Genomic DNA, 17,474 nt, shown 5'->3' with positions numbered 1-17,474 from the left:
GGGTGGATGAGGAGCTTGAAGGATATCCTCTTGTTGACGGGGAGCCAGTGCAGGTTTCTCAGGTGGGAGGTGATGTTGCCATGTCGTGGTACATCGAGGATCAGTCGTGCCGAGGCGTTTTGGGTGCATTGTAGTCGATTGATGAGCTTGGTCGGGGCTCCCGCGTAGAGGGTGTTTCCGTAGTCGAGTCTGCTGCTGACGAGGGCCTGGGTGACTGTCTTTCTTGTATCTGTCGGGATCCATCTGTAGATCTTGCGGAGCATGCGGAGGGTGTTGAAGCAGGAGGAGGAGACGGCGTTGACCTGCTTGGTCATTGAGAGCGTTGAGTCGAGGATGATTCCCAGGTTGCGTGCGTGGTCGATGGGGGCCGGGGCTGCCCCAAGTGCCGTTGGCCACCAGGAGTCGTCCCAGGCTGACGGGTTGGAGCAGAGGATGAGGACCTCCGTCTTGTCCGAGTTCAGCTTCAGACGGCTGATCTTCATCCAGTCGGCGAAGGTCTTCATTCCTTCATGGAGGTTGGCTTTGGCAGTGATGGAGTTCTTGGTGAGGGAGAGGATCAGTTGAGTGTCATCGGCATAGGAGATTATGTTGAGGTCATGCTGTCGGGCGACGTGTGCAAGCGGGGCCATGTAAATGTTGAACAGTGTCGGGCTGAGGGAGGATCCTTGGGGTTCACCGCAGATGATCTCGGAGGCTTCGGAATGGAACGGGGGAGGCGGCTGGAAGGAGGTGGTCCATTCCAGAGCCTTGTCTCGGATCTCTGCGGCGTGGAGGCGTGCGCGTAGTGTGCGGTGGCAGACGGTGTCGAAAGCGGCAGGGAGGTCTAGGAGGATGAGTGCTGCAGTCTCCCCGTTGTCTAGCAGGTCGGTGCTGTGGCTGCTGCGGAACCCTGACTGGGAAGGGTCCAGGATTCTGTTCTCTTCGAGGTATTGGGTTAGCTGTCTGTTAACGATTTTCTCGGTGACCTTGGCCAGGAAAGGGAGCAGAGAGATGGGTCGGAAGTTCTTGAGGTCTCTTGGGTCTGCCTTGGGTTATTTGAGTAGGGTGTTGATCTCGGTGTGTTTCCAGCTCTCTGGGAAGGTCTCAAGGGAGAGATTGATGACATTGCGTAGGTGGGGTGCGATGGAGCTGCTTGCTGTGTTGAAGGCGTGGTGCGGGAATGGGTCTGATGAAGAGCCGGAGTGGATTGTGCTCATGGTCTTGATGGTGTCATCGATGCTCATGCTGGTCCAGGCTAGCAAGGGGATGTGGTTGATGGTGTGCGGAGGGTCTGTTGTGTTGCTGTCTGTTGGGGCTGTCTGGGTGTTGAAGCTGTCGTGGATGTCTGCTATCTTGCGGTGGAAGAAGGTGGCGATGGAGTCGCACAGTGCTTGCGACGGCGGGATGCCGTTGGTGTTGGAGCTGGGGTTGGAGAATTCCTTCACGATGTTGAAGAGCTCCTTGCTGTCGTGTGTGTTGTTGTCGAGGCGGTCTTTGAAGGAGGTCTTCTTGGCAGCCCTGATGAGGTGGTGTTGGTTGCGGACGGTGTCCTTGTGTGCCGCGTGGCTGTCCGGAGTTTGTTCACTGTGCCATTTCTTCCCTAGTTCCTGGCAGGCTTGCTTGAAATCTAGGTGTTCTGTGGTGAACCAGCTGGCCCTCTTTCTGGTGTCTCTGTGGGGGGGTTTCTTCAGTGGGAGCGAGGGTATTGGCGCAGTCCTCGATCCAGCATCTGAGGTTGTGGGCAGCGACATCGGTGTTGGAGGGTTCGGTGGGTGGGCTGAGAGCGAGGTTTGCATGTAGTTGGTCTTCGGTGATTTTGCTCCAGCGGCGGCGGGGGATCTGTTGGATGCGGTGGTGTGTGGTGGGTTTCTGGAAGGTAAAGTGGATGCAGCGGTTTGAGCCTGAAGCTGGGGCTATTTTGCAAACTTGGATCGAAAAAGTCTTGACTCCCCTTTAATGATGTCTTCAAGACCTCCTATGTCTGCAAAGTCTGCTTTCTTTTTCATTCATTTTATATATTTTTAGATATAAATAGCACGAACTAGAGCAGAATGTGTGCTATATCACTTTACAGAGAGCCACACACATGAACAACAAGCTGGTACAATTGCTGCATTTTCTTATATTTTATTGGCTGCATATGCCACAAACATAAGAATAAAAAAGAAAAACTGCTAAGGCCGTAATGTGGCACCATTTTCCTGCAATAAAAATTGTAGATTAAAAAGAAACGTAGATTTACCGAAATGCCAATGGTGGCGGAAGTGACATCACACACTCTTTGACCTAAATAGTAACACAAAAGTAACATCATATGACATTTGACCCTGATTCTTTCCAGGAAGTGATGTCACATAACTTTAACACTGATATTACAGTAATTCATCTAGCTGATGCGCCTTTTGTATGACAGTCTGGGTTTGCAGAAAATGAAACAAACAAATGGGCAGTGTTTCTCTGTGGGCAAGGTGACAACCACAGGGTGTGTCGTTTCTTATGAAATCTGTTTGGACCAGCATTGTTTGGCTGTCCAGGAGTGGGTGTTGGTCCCAGGCAAACAGTTTTGTTGGCAACAAGGATTTTGATGGAGAGGTTGAAAAAACATAAGATTAAGGGCCAGATATAGGTAATCCAGAAATACAGAGTCCTTAATAGCGAATTTTACAGATTCGTTATTAAGAACTCGGTATTCCAGATGTACGTAATGATTCGGTAAAAATTACCGATTCGTTAAAAATCGCTAAAAAATTGCGATTCGGAATGAATCGGTAAAAAAAAAATACCGAATCCCTATTACCGATTCGTTATCACCGAAACGTTAATACCGAATCGGTAAATAGCGATTCGGTAATTTAAAAAATCGGTAATTGTGGAATCATCCAATCCTGTGCATCCTCATTACCTCCCAAACAGTAAGTGGCCTCACCCATGCAGCTGCACTGAACCTGGAGCTGACTGTGAGGTAGGGAGCAGAGCAGAGAAGCCAGGAGCAAACCAACTGGATTTTGCAACCAATACTCAGCAGAATGGCCAACCAGGAGAGGGAGAAGGAGGCTGCTGATAGAAAAAGGAAACACAAATTTAGTGAGAGGGAGCTGGAGGTCCTCATTGAGGATGTGACCAAGGACCACGAGAAACTATTTGGATAACAGTCCCTGCACGTGCCAGAGTCACAGAAAAGACAGATCTGGCTTGCCATTCAGGAAAAAATAAATGCCATCGGAGTTACCCAGCGCTCCATTGAGGACCTGAAAAAAAGATGGTATGACCTAAGGAAGACAGCTAAGGCGAGGATGGCAGAGAGGCAGAAGCAGGCCGCCCGTACAGGTGGAGGGAGGAACACAGCACCTGCACCAACTGCTCTTGAACACCTGGTTGAGTCCACCCTCCAGCCGGAGAGTGTGAGTGGGACTGGCGATGCAGACAGCTCAGCCAGAGCTGCCAACAAACAAGGTAAGATGCATTCACAGCATGCTGTGCCCCCCACTCTCTACCCCAATCCCCAAAGAGGCATAGGGACTCCCACTCTAGTACATATTTTACTTAAAATCTCCAATGCATTATGGGAGATGTAGTCAGGAGTAACACATGTCAGAACAGTCAGTCCACTGAACCCAAAGGCATGTGACACTAATTAGCAAATAGCAAGCAGAGGACAGTCAGTGTGATTGGCAGGCATGACATTTATTACAATGCAAATGCTGCCAGATAAGTGAGCATATGTACATTCTGTATTCACAGGCGTGCCATCTCGCAGGGCAGCTGAGGGGAGCAAAGCAAAGGCACCCAGGACAGAGAGGAGACAGGAGGAGGAGGTCCAGTTGTCTGCTAGGCACACCACCCCACCAAAAACCACCACCATCACCATCACCACCACCACCGCCACCATCCATGCCACCAGCACCGAGAGGCAGGAGGCATCCAGTGGCGACCCTCCAGCAGATGGAGGTGTCCGAGGAGGACAGCACAGGAGGAAAACAGTCCCAGGTGGCTGAGGATGCCAATAGGGCAGGGTCACAGTCCCCCACAGAACGTGCCCACACAAGTTCCAGACGCCGCAGGGCAAGGGCAGCCAGTCCTCATTCTCAGGGCAAAGATGACAGTGTGTTCGTTGGGCTTGAAGGGAACATGTTGAAGGTCCAGCACCTGCAAGGAAGAGTAATTCGGTCAGTGCAGCGGGAGATGGCACACATGAATGCCCACATGCAACGTATTTAGAAGGGCATCAGTTCCATCAACACTACCATGGCAGAGGGCATGCAGGACGTGTCTGAGGCTGTGAGGCTGCTGTGCAGCAAATTAGATGAGGACCATCTGTCAAGGCGCAGGGAGAGGCAGAAGCTTGATAGTTACACCAAGGCGGTGAACTGCCTCTCCACTGCCACCTCTCTGCTGTGCAGGTGCTCAGTGGCCATGCAGGAGGAGATGGCACACTACAGCCGTGATGTGGCAAAGGGGCTGGTCACAGTGACCAGTGCACTTGAAGTGCTATAAACTGGCAAGGTGGCCACTACAGGTGATGGGGTAAAAGTGAGGAGGCTACTAGCCGCAGTAGCATCACGCCCCCTCCCACAGAGTCCAGGACGCGCAGCGAACGCCACAGCGCTGTCACGGGACAGACTGGCAGTGCGGACAGTGGTGAGAAGGAACACAGCAGTGCAGCTCGTGGGTTCAGGAAGTAGAGCCAGCCATAACATGGTTTTACTCAATTGGGTGATGTAACCCATTTTTGGTTAGGACACTGCATTTGATTTAGGCATAACATGTGACGCACTTCAAGTTGTGGCCGGTGTGCTATGATCATTAAACACCATCACTCACATACAGTAACTGGCTATGAAATAGTTGAGTGTTATCTCAGCCCGTCTGTGTCTCCCATCCGGTACTGCTGCCACACCTGCTGCACTGTGCTCTGGCTGTGTACAGTCCTTACCCTCGTCCTCAGAGTCAGTTAGTTCCACTGCTGTTCCTTTCTTTGTGGCAAGATTATGCAGCATTGCACATGTTGCTAGTTTTTTGCAGCAGAGGATGGGGCGGTACTGACGTGCACCTCCACTTTTGTGGAGGCAGCAGAACCTGCTTTTTAGTAGTCCAAAGGTGTGCTGCACAACGTTGCGCATGCTTTTATGTGCCACATTGTATCTCGTCTTACTTGGGGTGGAAGGGTTGAGGTATGGCGTTAGGATAAATGACCGCACGGCATATGCGCTGTCACCTAAATGGGAAAGAATGTGCCATTAATTGGAGTCACCAATACATTCACCCAAGGTATATACCAGGGTATGTGACATTGATTTACCTAGCAGGTATCCTTCTCCAAATTCACTCCAACCAGACGTGTGTAGATCCCACTGTTCTGGAATATGTAGGAGTCATGGGTACTCCCTGGAAATTTGTCCACGATGTCAGTAATGATGTTGTCTGCATCACATATCACCTGCACGTCGATGGAAAGCGTGGATTTGCGGTTACAATATATGTATTCTGTAGCAGCAGGTGGGCAGATTGGTATGTGTCCCCATCAATGCACCCTTTTATATGTGGGAACTGTGCCTTTTGGTAGAAATCCAGCTTTGTCTTCTGCACCCCGCCTGTGTGCTGGGGAAGCGTATGTAGTGATGCATTCTCTGCATCATGGCATCCAAGAAGGAGTTGAAGAAACGGGACAAGCAACTCTGTGACACACCACCTGCTACAGCTATCACACCCTGGTAATGATGCAAGTAGGTGCAGGCTACAGAGCACCTGCACATGGGTTGATATGGCATGCGCCCTTGGTGTCTGATGCTCCAGGAATGGGTGCAGGTCCCGTATCAGGCCTAGGATGGTTTGTGGGTGTAGCCTGTACCTCTCATGTATTTCTGCCTCAGTCATTTGGAACAGTGTGACATGCAGTCTGTACACAGGCTCTTCCCGTCTTCAGACCCTCATTCCTGCTGCTCGCAAACGTAGCCGCCTTGCTACAACGTAGAGGGCCGCCATTGTGTTTACACTGTTGCATTTTGGGGCTGTTTTTATGCAGTGCACGTGATTACCACCTGCTTTGAGTCAGTGGTAAGTACCGATTTTTAAATACCGATTTTGAGCAAATTTGGTATTACCGATTTTAGGTACATCGCATTAGCGATTTGTTACTGATTTCTAATATACCGATTCAGTATTTTGGTGTTTCGGTGTCTGCCGATCGGTAAATAAGGAATCGGTAACTGGTTTGCCTTATTTTTACCGATTCCTTATTACCGATGGCATTCGGTAATACCTACATCGCACATGGCTAAATACCGGTCAGTAACGCTGAAATTTACTGAATTTCAGCGTTACCGACCGGTATTTAGCCACCTACATCTGGCCCTTAGTGTTTGTGGTGCGGTGTGGACTAAATCGATCTAGTCTCATGCTGAAGAATGAACAAGTCCTGGATTCAGGCTTGTTTGGTGCTGCTAATTAGTAGGGTGTTGCTCTAGATTGTGTTGAGTGGCAGGTAGGTGTTTTGAGAGCAATGCTTGAATGATGCAAAGATAGTCTTTCAGGTGTTCAACGTCCCTGACTGCTGATACTTTCAGTTAGAGTTAGTTGTCCTATGACATGAGCTGGCTCATTATTAAAAAAATAATCAAAATAAGGCACCAAATCCCAAGAATAAGCTATGCACCCTCACGGTTTCAGCATTAAGGTGTTTGATGGTGATGGAATCTTCACAAGCAGTCAAGGACTTTATGGAAGCTTTTTCCTTGTTTATACACTGTACTGTGTTTTCACATCCTGATTGATTTTTTCTTTATGGCCATTTTTTGTCTTGATGCAATTTTTAAATAGCTGTTTATTAATGTTTTCAATATATTTTGAAATATTCATAAAGGCTGATCATCCTCACCATCTTCAGTGTGATCAACCTTCCTCTCTGAAAGAAGCTTCCTCTTTGCAGTCTTTTTTATTACACTCCATCAGATATCTGAGATTCAAGTAAAAGAGTCCAAAAGAAGGGTTGGAAACAATGCAGAAGCCATTTTTGACGTTCCCCTGCCTCCAGGGGCCCCACATTATGAGTTAGCCACAACTCTGGACTGGATAATTCTGGGTCCGAAAACACTGGGCATGGACTCCTTAGTGGAGCTGCGTCTGTTGCAACTGTAACCTGCCCACCAACATATTGCATCATGAAGGGAGAAGAAAATGCTCCCAAACAAGGGAAGTAAGTCTTCACTACCTTTCTGCCACCCACACTAGCATCACCTCCCCCATAACAACAAATTTCACATTTACTACCTGCTCCACATAGCTGGTAAATGTGTTTAGATTTGGGACCATTATTTCTCCCGGAAGGCGGGAAAGCATGCAGAATTTAATCCAGTATTCCAGGGTCTGTGAATTTTTGCCAATGCTGGGGGAAATAACTTGTAATCCTATCCCCCAAGGATATGCCTACCAGGATTGTTGACTTCCAGTCCTAGTATCTCCTTACGGAGTTGACAGGGAGCCGAAGAGGAGACTCTTGAAATGTTATCTAACTTTATCTGGATAATCTCTGCGCAGATATCACCTCAGACCCCATAATACTCCTGAACAGAACACCCTGTTTCTGTAAAACTAACAGAAAGTACATGGGCCACTGTTGGAAATGGCCCTTTCTGCCGGGTCATCCCCAAACATTTTCATTCCTACTCCCCTTTTTGCTAAGTTCATTCTTGTTGGATTTAGGACTCTGAACACTTTACCACTGCTAACCAGTGCTAACGTGCATGTGCTCTCACCCTAAAACAGAATGACACTGGCTCATACGCAATTGGCACATTTAATTTGCTTATAAGTCTCTAGTAAAGTGCTCTGCATGTGCCCATGACCTATAAATTAAATGCTACTAGTGGGCCTGCAGCATTGATTGTGCCACCCAATTAAGTAGTCCTCTAACCATGTCTCAGGACTGCCATTATAAAGCCTGTGTGTGTAGTTTACACTGCTATTTCGACTTGCCAAAATAAACTTTTGCCAGGCCCAAACCTTCCCTTTTTATACATATAAGTCACCCCTATGGGAGGCCCTGGACAACCCAGAGTGCAGAGTGCAATGTACCTAAAAGGCAGGGCATGTACTTTTAAGTTTTACATCCTGGTAGTGAAAAACCCTTCAATTCGTTTTTCACTACTGCAAGGGTTATATCTCCCGTAGGATAACATTGGGATTAGCTAATTACATTATATAAGTGTACTTTTCAAATGGGAAGATATAACTGATTCAAGTGTTGTTTCTGGAATCACAATTTAAAATTCCAAAGTTATTGTGAATTCTGATTTTAAATTGCAATTCTGAAAATCCCCCTTTTAGAAAGTTGACATTTGGTGCCTGTAGCCTGTCTCTGATCACATGACTTGGTGTAGGTGGCCATTGGGTTTTGTGTATTCGTCCTACACAGGCACACACAATGGGAGCTGAGGGGTGTCTCAATGGGCCATCCCTGGCTGGATGGGGGGAGCAGGGCACAGCCTCCTTTATACACCTGAATAGGATGTGTCCTGTCCACACACAAAGGGCAGCATACTGCCCTGTAGTGAGTCTGGAGCCAGGGCAGGAAGGGAGGACATATATGCACTTTAAAGACGTGTCTTTGAAGTCTCCCCCATTTCAAAGGCACCACTGGGTATAAGTACTGGACCTCAGACACCACCACTTCAGTACATTTCTAGACCTGTGGACACTCTGCCAGGAAGAAGGACTGCTGTGCAGCTGAAAAACTGCCACTCTGCTGGACTCCTGCTTTGCTGTGCTGACCTGCTGGTCTCCTGCCTGGGTGAGAAGGACTGAACATGCATCACCTGACCCCAGAAACCAGAATGACTCCAAGAGCTAGTTGGTTGGCCTCCTGATCTGAAGCCTCATGGATAACAGACTCCTAACTCCTGCACCTAGACTCTGCCATCTGTGAATCTACCCTGACAAGTGGTGACACCCCAGTCCTTGAACTAGTGGGCCTAAAGTGCTTGTCAGTGAAACCGACTCATTTTATCTGCTGAGCGATGCATCCCGAGCAGAACAGGCACATCTCCTCACATGAGCGGCTTATCCCGAGCAGAACCGATGCATCGCTGCTGTTACATGGACTGGACCCGTCGCAAAAGACTCGTATAGCCACCACCTCCTGCATATTGGGACTGATGCATCGCCTTCAGAGCCTCCAAAGTGCAATGCTTTTCCTTGCACAAGCTGCTTGCATCTCTCGTCAACGGCAGCCTCGATGACGAGGTCAAAACTCTGCATCGCAGCTTCACCGCTTATCAGAACCGACGGATCGCTTTGACTGCGCCTCACATCATCAACACTGATCTTCACTCCACAAGCCCCGTCAACAGGATCCTTGACGTCAATGTATCCGGACCACGCACTGCAGCTTCGTTGCATCTTGGAACCGACGCATCACCTCTGCTGTGCTACACATCCTCGACGCAGATCCATGTAATGCTCCGCAACCAGGTTTAAGGTACTTTGTTCAGAGGGCGTAACTGGGTCCATGTGGCCGGGCTGCACTCCAAGGCAGTCAGCCTGAACTTGTGACTTTGTCCGGGTTCAGCACGACTAGATAACCCCTAATAGCGATTTGTGCTTTTTGCTGTTATATTTCACTATAAACTTTAAAAATCAATATCTCTGGTTCTACTTATTGTCTAGTTTTACTTATTAAAGTCTACTCTATGTTTTTAAACCTGGTGTGAGATCTTTTTGTGTGGTGTTTTCACTTTTTTACTATTTGAAGTGTTGCACAAATACTTTGCAGATTGCCTCTGGCTGCTCTGTGCCAAGCTACCGAAGGGTGAGCACAGGTTAATTTAGGGTTTGCCTGCCTCTTACCCTGACCAGGATTGTGATTGCTGCTTGACCATTGCTCTTACCCCAGTCAACCAACAACCCAATTTCTAATAGCTGCTTACTTTTTTGTAACTTACAAAATCTGGGTCAGTTACGCACTACATTCATGGCGCATAGCATCCATAGCAAATGGGGTCAGTTTGGTGCACAACTGTGCACCCTACGAAAGAGCTTACGCAATCCTTGCTTGCCACCATTTTGTAACACAAGTAAAAATGTTTTGCAGCCTGTGTCATTTTCAAATAGTCTGTGGTCAAAGTATGAAAGTTTGTGTTTTTGCCTTACCAAATATGAGTGATGAGCTTTCAGATAGCAATGCTAGTAATTAAAAGAGAACGATGAGTGGGCAAATATGTAATTTCCCTAAAGGACATACTACTTTGAAGATGCAAGGTTTTTGCTGAGGCCGGCATCTCTCTCTCTCTCTGAGCTCCCTACTCATTACATCAGATTACAGAATCCTGGCCCATTTGTTCACATCTAAAAACAAATCCCTAACTGATGCTGACAGGTATTTAATTCATGTGTGGTTATTTTTTTTATATCTGGAGCACTGAAAGGGGCCTGATTCAAAGATTTCGGAGGCTAACGTGTAAACTAAGCCATGTTTGCATATTTGCGTAAATTAAGGCTTTTTCTGATAATTCACATGTATTTGAGTTAGACTTGTATTATGTACACAGTTAGGCATTAGGAGCATGTGTGTGGCATTCATGTTCATTGATGACTTAAGTCCACTTTGCTAACCCTAGAATTGCTTAATGTATGCTATGCATTCATTACAGGGGCAAAGAGTTAGAATAAAGTACAATTATATATTTGTTTCTATACTAATGTGGCAAGGGGTGCATGCCTGTATGCACTGTGTAAGGATAGGGGTTCCCCTGAGTAAGTAAGTAAAGATATGACAGCAATTGGTAGAAGGGTAATGTATTGTACCTATTACTTTCTCCTTCAGCTGATGCAGCAAAAGACATCTGTACACAGCCACCTGTAGGCAGTGTTGATGAGCAGGTGATGTCACAATGTCTGCCCAGGCACTAAGCACCCATGGCACTTCCAGGTAAGACACAGTTTCTGTCTCATGACCTCAAGGCCATGGGCCCTACTAAACACCAAATACCATCTATGGGAATGTTATATCCCTCTGTCAAAGTGTCACCTGTGCCTTTATATAGTGTGCTGTATTGTAGCAACAGCGCACAATCACCCTGACGATGATTCTATTACATCTACAAACAGAGGACAGTATACAATCATGGAGAGAAACCTCTGTCCTCCTAGGAGACGCCATCTAAGCACGTTCCAACACTGCAGCGGTAGAGGAGATTGTTGACCTCATGCACAGTGACACCCAGCAGACCACTTTGCTGATAGCCAGATGGGATGTATGACATTACAACGCATGCTTTTACCACGCATGCCTTTACAACGCGGTATTTACAACGAATACCTTTACAACGCATAGTGCTTTGGGGCACTGGATAGTGAATAGTTTAATTTACTATTCCAACTCCATTCCCCGTGGATAGTAGGGAAGGTGTTGGATAGTAAATTAAATCTATTCCCTATCCTAGAGCGCCCCCCCGCGCAATGCGTTGTAATGGTTTGCGTTGTAAAAGTTGCGTCGTAAAGGCACTGCTTGGTAAAAGTTGCGTTGTAAAGGATGTTTCCCAGCCAGCTGACTCCCTCATATGAGGTATTCCAGTTTGCAAGTCTCCATGTACAAGAAAAAATACCACATATACTAGTCATGGCCACCCAAGTATCACCTCCATCTACACCAGCCTAGGTGGCTCTCCTGTTCCAATCTTCCACTCAGATGCTACTCTGGTCTTCCCTCCATCTTCTCATGGAGAAGAAACCCCAGTTGACGCAAAGTTCTCTTCCATTAAACAATCTCACATCATAACCTTGAAGGTGTCAATAAAGTAAAATAAAATAAGCTGGCTGTGTCAGATGGCCACACATGCAAGGGATTGGCTTGGGTAAGAGAGGCCCTCTAGTAGAATATGTTCTTTGATCAACAGTCTCTGGGCAGTGTGTGGTCCATTAAATGGGTGGTGGGTATGTGCAATGCTGTCTCTCTTCTGGGAAACATTGCTACCCACCAACAGGTCCACCAGCAAGAAGGCAGTCTTGGAGAACCTAGACAAAGGCTCCAGTTCTACAGTTAATTGTGAAAAAAACAGCACCTGGTGCTAAACATCTCCTGTTTGCAACATGCCATGCTGTGGTTAAGCAGTTCATGAAATCCCTCATTCACATGGGCTCATTGGAAGCTGCGTGACTCGGTAAGGAACCTGAGACAGCTGGTGGTCAACAAACACCAGCAGAGCCCACCACCCCCTCCAACCCATCTGCTTTCAGTTTTAAAACTCAACCAAAAGTTGGCCCAATGGTGATGAGCCAGAAACGCGCATGACCATCACCTAGGTGTGGATAGCAACCATCACCCCCATAAACACTGCAATCACCATTCCCACACCCATGTTCACAAGTCATCCCCCTACATGTGTCAGCCCATCCTACCGCTTTAACTTGGTCTTGATACCTTCCCAGGACTCATTTGAAAAATAAACAACTTATGCACCTACCTGTCTGCTGTATTTTTAAATCTCACGTATGCCTGCAACTAAAGATGGAATCATGTTGCAGCTTCAATGTAATGTGTGGATCAATTTTAGCCCTGTAGCAAGTTCACTCAAACCATCAAACACACATCATTTAATAGGCATTCTCCCACATAGTGCACACAATGAAAAGTGAAATAAATTAGATTTTAATAAAAGAATTATTACATAAGAAATTTTGGGACATGGGGTCCAGGTATAGGTAGTAGGGCTGGGTTTAAATTGTCCAAAAGAAGGGAAACACCTAACTAATACAGTTCCTGTGTCCAAGGATGGAAACTTAACTTGAAGGGAGGGCAAGTAAACAAATAAGTGTGTAGAAAAGTCATGGAAGAACATATTTCCATTGTTAAAAATGTTTACGTTGGGAAAGAAATCAAACGAACGAATAACAGCTCCCAACATAAGTCAAAAAATCCAAAATTAAACAGAAACAACCAAAATGTCCAAATTGGAATATAAGTAATTACCTCAACCCAGATATGATCTCATCCTGGCTGTGCTGGGGTCATATACTCCTCCAATTTAGGAAAGAGTTGAAGATTCACTTCTTTAAAGAACACCACATCACAATACATTAACTGTCCACAACCCAACCACCTCTACTTTCACTTCCTGACTTTATGCTTGTCTTTTACTCTATACAGCTCTCTGCTGCCTTTGTGCTGGGTTCATGCTATAGAAATAGCCTATACATACATACATGGATTCATGTATATATACAACCATACATACATGCATGTCAGTTGTTATGTCCACCTGAACCACGTTCTCTGTCACAGGCAAGGTGGATGAAGCGTCAGGTCCAGACACCGACCAAGCAATGGGGCACACTGGGTGAGATGAAGGGGTTGTGAGGAGGTGGGTTGACAAGGGGTTGAGAAGGTAATAATAAGAGAACAGCAAGTAAGTTGCTTATTGGTGCTGGTCAACTAGAAGATAATGCAGGTCCATGAAGCCCTGATGGATCATAACAAAAACCAACACAAGGGCCTGCTTGATGGGCTGCTGACCAACCTCTAGAGGATTGATGGCCTCTTGTACTCCCTCTGAACACATACATCGGAAGGATGGGAAGGGCTTCGGGTTGCTTAGGGCTATGCGCACTCCTGACCGCTGCTGTTCCTTTGGGTGGGCGCGGCTGTTGAGGGAGGAGAAATCCTAGGCCTCGCTGTTGTGAGGACCTCAACATTGTCCTTGTGGTTGCCTAGGCTGTCAGGTTTTGCACATGTAATATCACCAGTTCTGACAACTATCCACCTTGCTTCTAAAAATGTGGCTCCATCCGTACGAAGGAGGGCAGACCAGGCACAGCCAAATACTGGAGGAGAGGGAGGGAGGGAGGGAGGGAGGGAGAGAGGGAGAGAGAGAGAGAGAGAGAGAGAGAAAGAGAGAGAGAGAGAGAGAGAGAGAGAGAGAGAGAGAGAGAGAGAGAGAGAGAGAGAGAGAAAGAAAACCCAGGTCTCCTTAAGGTGCATTATGAGTATACACAGAGACTCTCCCAAAATAGAATGACTCACTAATCAGAGAAACTAAATGCAGTGTACAGTACTGAAAATCACTAAACATTCACAATAAGTAGAGTATGCAGTATAAGTAAATATTAAGCTTCGGAAAGGCAGGCCACAGTGAATTTAAGCCAACCACGATCACACTATTATTTTTATTATTCTAAACATTTATTAAGCACAACTGCAACACCATGGGTACCCTGGCACAGGTGGATATAATCCTGACCTTCCCTAAAGGAGACTATTGCCTGTGGATCCACGTTTTCAGGAGTTTCCTGAATGATAAATGGTCCTGAGGCAGTCGAATGTGGGTTGGTATACTAATCCAGAGTATGGGTCCCTTAACTGAGTAGGCTGTGCTTACAGTTCTTGCTTTCTTGTACCTAGGAATCTGGGGTTTAGGCACAGAGGCTGAGCGGAGAAATCTGCCTGGTGGTACAGAGTAATCCTATCTGCCAGGATGCGAGGTACATGCTGATAGATCATCTTGTGCATCAAGCATGCTACTTTAAAAGAAATTCTCTTTTACACTGGCAAACAGTGCATGGACTCAAAGGTTGTAGAGGTGGAAGAACTCCATTTCTGTCTAAGCGCCAGTTTGGCAGCTGCAGCTTGGATTCGTGCGAGACACGTTATTGTCTTCTCACGTGCGCCAACGAAACAGGGATTACAGTAATCAATTGGGTTTATGAGGGTACTATGGATAATGCGGTGGTGCCAGCTGGTCATAAGAATTGGGAGGACTTTACGTAAAGCTTTCATAAGAGCAAAGCAGGCATTCAATGTCTTCTTTGCATGGTCTACTAGTGAGAGAGTGGAGTCTAGTTGTACCCCCAGATCTCATATGGAGTCTGCCCATACAGGAATTGACCCATCTCCTGTCAGGCAGTGATCATTTAGATCACTGGCACCTGCCCTCCCCACCTGGTAGAGTATGGTCTCCGTCCTGTTAGCATTAAACTGCAGCAAGTTGTTTCTAAGTCAGTCTGCTGTTCTCTTCATGCACTGGTGAAAAGAGTCAAAGGACCCCACAGAGCATGGGCTGAACAAGACTGTCAGCTGTGTGCCATCCGTAAAATGAATGCAGTTCATTCCCAGCCCACTTATGAGTTTAATGAGAGGCTGGATGTATACGACCTATAACTTTGGCGTAGTTTGACCAATCATCATGAAATTTCCCCCCAAAAAAGTGTCAAGGTAGGTTTTGGTTGTCATGGAAAGTTTGGGGGTGATCCGTGCAGTGGGAACCGAGACTTTGGGGGATGGAAATAAGGGTGCGTTTGTAATGTTATATCCCATAGGAACCTTTGGTCACACGTACAGCCAGAACTGCTTAATGGACTTACACCAAAATTGTTAGGGAGGTAGATGTTGGTTCAAGGAGGTGCCTTTTGCTTATTTGGTGTAAATCCGTTCAGTAGTTTTTGAGAAATTTAGGATTAAAATTATAGTAATATCTCTGGTCGCGAAGCCGTCGCCAACAAAGACAGCTCGTGCAGGGAAATGCACTGCTCTGATTGGCTGCCAACACTTCAACCAGTAAGTATTGGCAGCCATCTTAGGACTCGGCTTTACCGAGTCTCGAAAAAAAGTTAAAATAAAGAAAATGGGTCAGGGTAGGAATACTCTGATCCCCAAGCCATGGTCTTCGGGTCCCCTTGTATAAAAGCATTTCTTTTTAAATTTACACAAATTTGCAGAAAATTTTTTTTTGAAAAAGCAAACACGGGCTCTTGTGCTTGCTTTAAAATAACCCTGGGTGGGCCAGGTCCCAGGGGCATATGATTAATATAGGAGGGGGGCGCACAGGGCCCCCCTCCTAGGGCTTAACATTTGAGATGTCATCAGTGATGTCACTGACCATACATGAGGATGTAATATGTGAGGTCATTACCAGTTCATTGTGGAGGCGCGAGTTATAGTTAACTCAGCTAACTATAACTGATGAATTTCTCTGGTTTTGTACAAGTGAAATGTCAGCCTAACTGTAACATCCCTGTAACCTTTCCTTTTTTTAGTGAATATATATATATCTAAGAGCCTGGAGCATGTGGGTCGATCCTGGACCAAACATTTGTGGTATGATAGCCTATGTATTTATTTTGACCCAAAATTAAATTGGGTCAAGCAAAGAGAGAAGGTTGTTTGTATATTAGCACAGTCTAGCAGAGCAAGCTTAAGATGTAAGAAAAAATTTGGCAATCAGCCGCTAAATACACCTCTTCAGGTCTAGAGGATGAAGGCAGTAGCAGCAAGATTCTATAGTGCAGGACTGAGGGGCTATGTTCATACCAGAGAGCTGCAAATAACTGAAAACAGTTTCCTGGGGTTGCTTCTGTGGTTGAGACCTGGCTGCCCTCTGATGCCCCTACAATTAGAGCTCAGTATGAATTCCATAGCTTAAATTACTGTCCAATGCCCTATATTATATTTGTTTTGGATACAAAGAGCCCTGCAGGTAGGTGTCTACTGTACATCAATGCATGAGCTACCATCCTTCATTGGAGACTCTAACATGTGGTGGCTGGTGCATGCCACAAGCACTGCCAATCCCATGCATATTAAAGCTGATAATGTTAAATTAATTATGAAGAATTATTGGGTTTTCAGGTATATAAAGCCAAAAATGTATCTTTGACCTATAATCATCTGTTCCATAAAAGAGACTTTGGGCCTAACTTAGAAATTGAATTTCCGGCTGCCAGCTTCTGCAGTGGCAGGCTCCGGTACCCTGTTATGTTGAAGGAGTCCCGCCCGCCATATTTAGATGTATTAAGCCTGTAGTGGTCTTTTGTGCTGGCAACCTGCCCTCCATCGCCGTCCTGGTGGCGGGGCTTCCGCCGAGCCAATTTGGATTTTCCTGTTGGGTTAGCGGTTCTCTGTCAACGGAGTGAAGATTGGGAGCGACCGTGGTGGTGGGGAGACAGGTAAGTGACATATTATTTTTTACGTATAACACATATATGTTGTGTATGTGTATGTAGGTTATGTGTAGTGACCCCATGTTGTACATTTTGCACTGCCCCCCACCAACATACACACAGCATGCACTGTATTCCCGCACACACCATGTGCACTTACATTTGACTCAAATCGGGGTGCTGGTCTGTCACGGTCAAGGTGCTCCAGGACAGGGGGCACTGACGAAGGTGAAGAGAAGGAAACTGAAAAAAGGTGAGTTTTCACCCCTTTACGTTCCTTTACACCGAGGAAGGATTCCTGTTGGTATTCCTGTTTGAATTCCCTTCAAAACAAGCCAGAACCAAATAACGATGGCGGGAATCCTGGCTGGAGTCCCTCCGCTGCCTGATCCAGCCCACCCCGCCGATGGGTCAGGGATCAAATTCCAAGCAGAGTCAGCGGGACCATGGCGGTCTTCTTGCCCTTTGAACTCCAGCATCTATATCAGGCAGGCAGACCGCCAGGTAGGTGTGCATGGAGAACACCAAAAAAGTCCACTCTATCACAGTCCCGCCAAGATCTAAATCAGACA

Source organism: Lissotriton helveticus, chromosome 6 (assembly GCF_964261635.1).
Source record: "Lissotriton helveticus chromosome 6, aLisHel1.1, whole genome shotgun sequence".
Lineage (NCBI taxonomy): Eukaryota > Metazoa > Chordata > Amphibia > Caudata > Salamandridae > Lissotriton > Lissotriton helveticus.
This window is presented reverse-complemented; position numbering follows the sequence as displayed.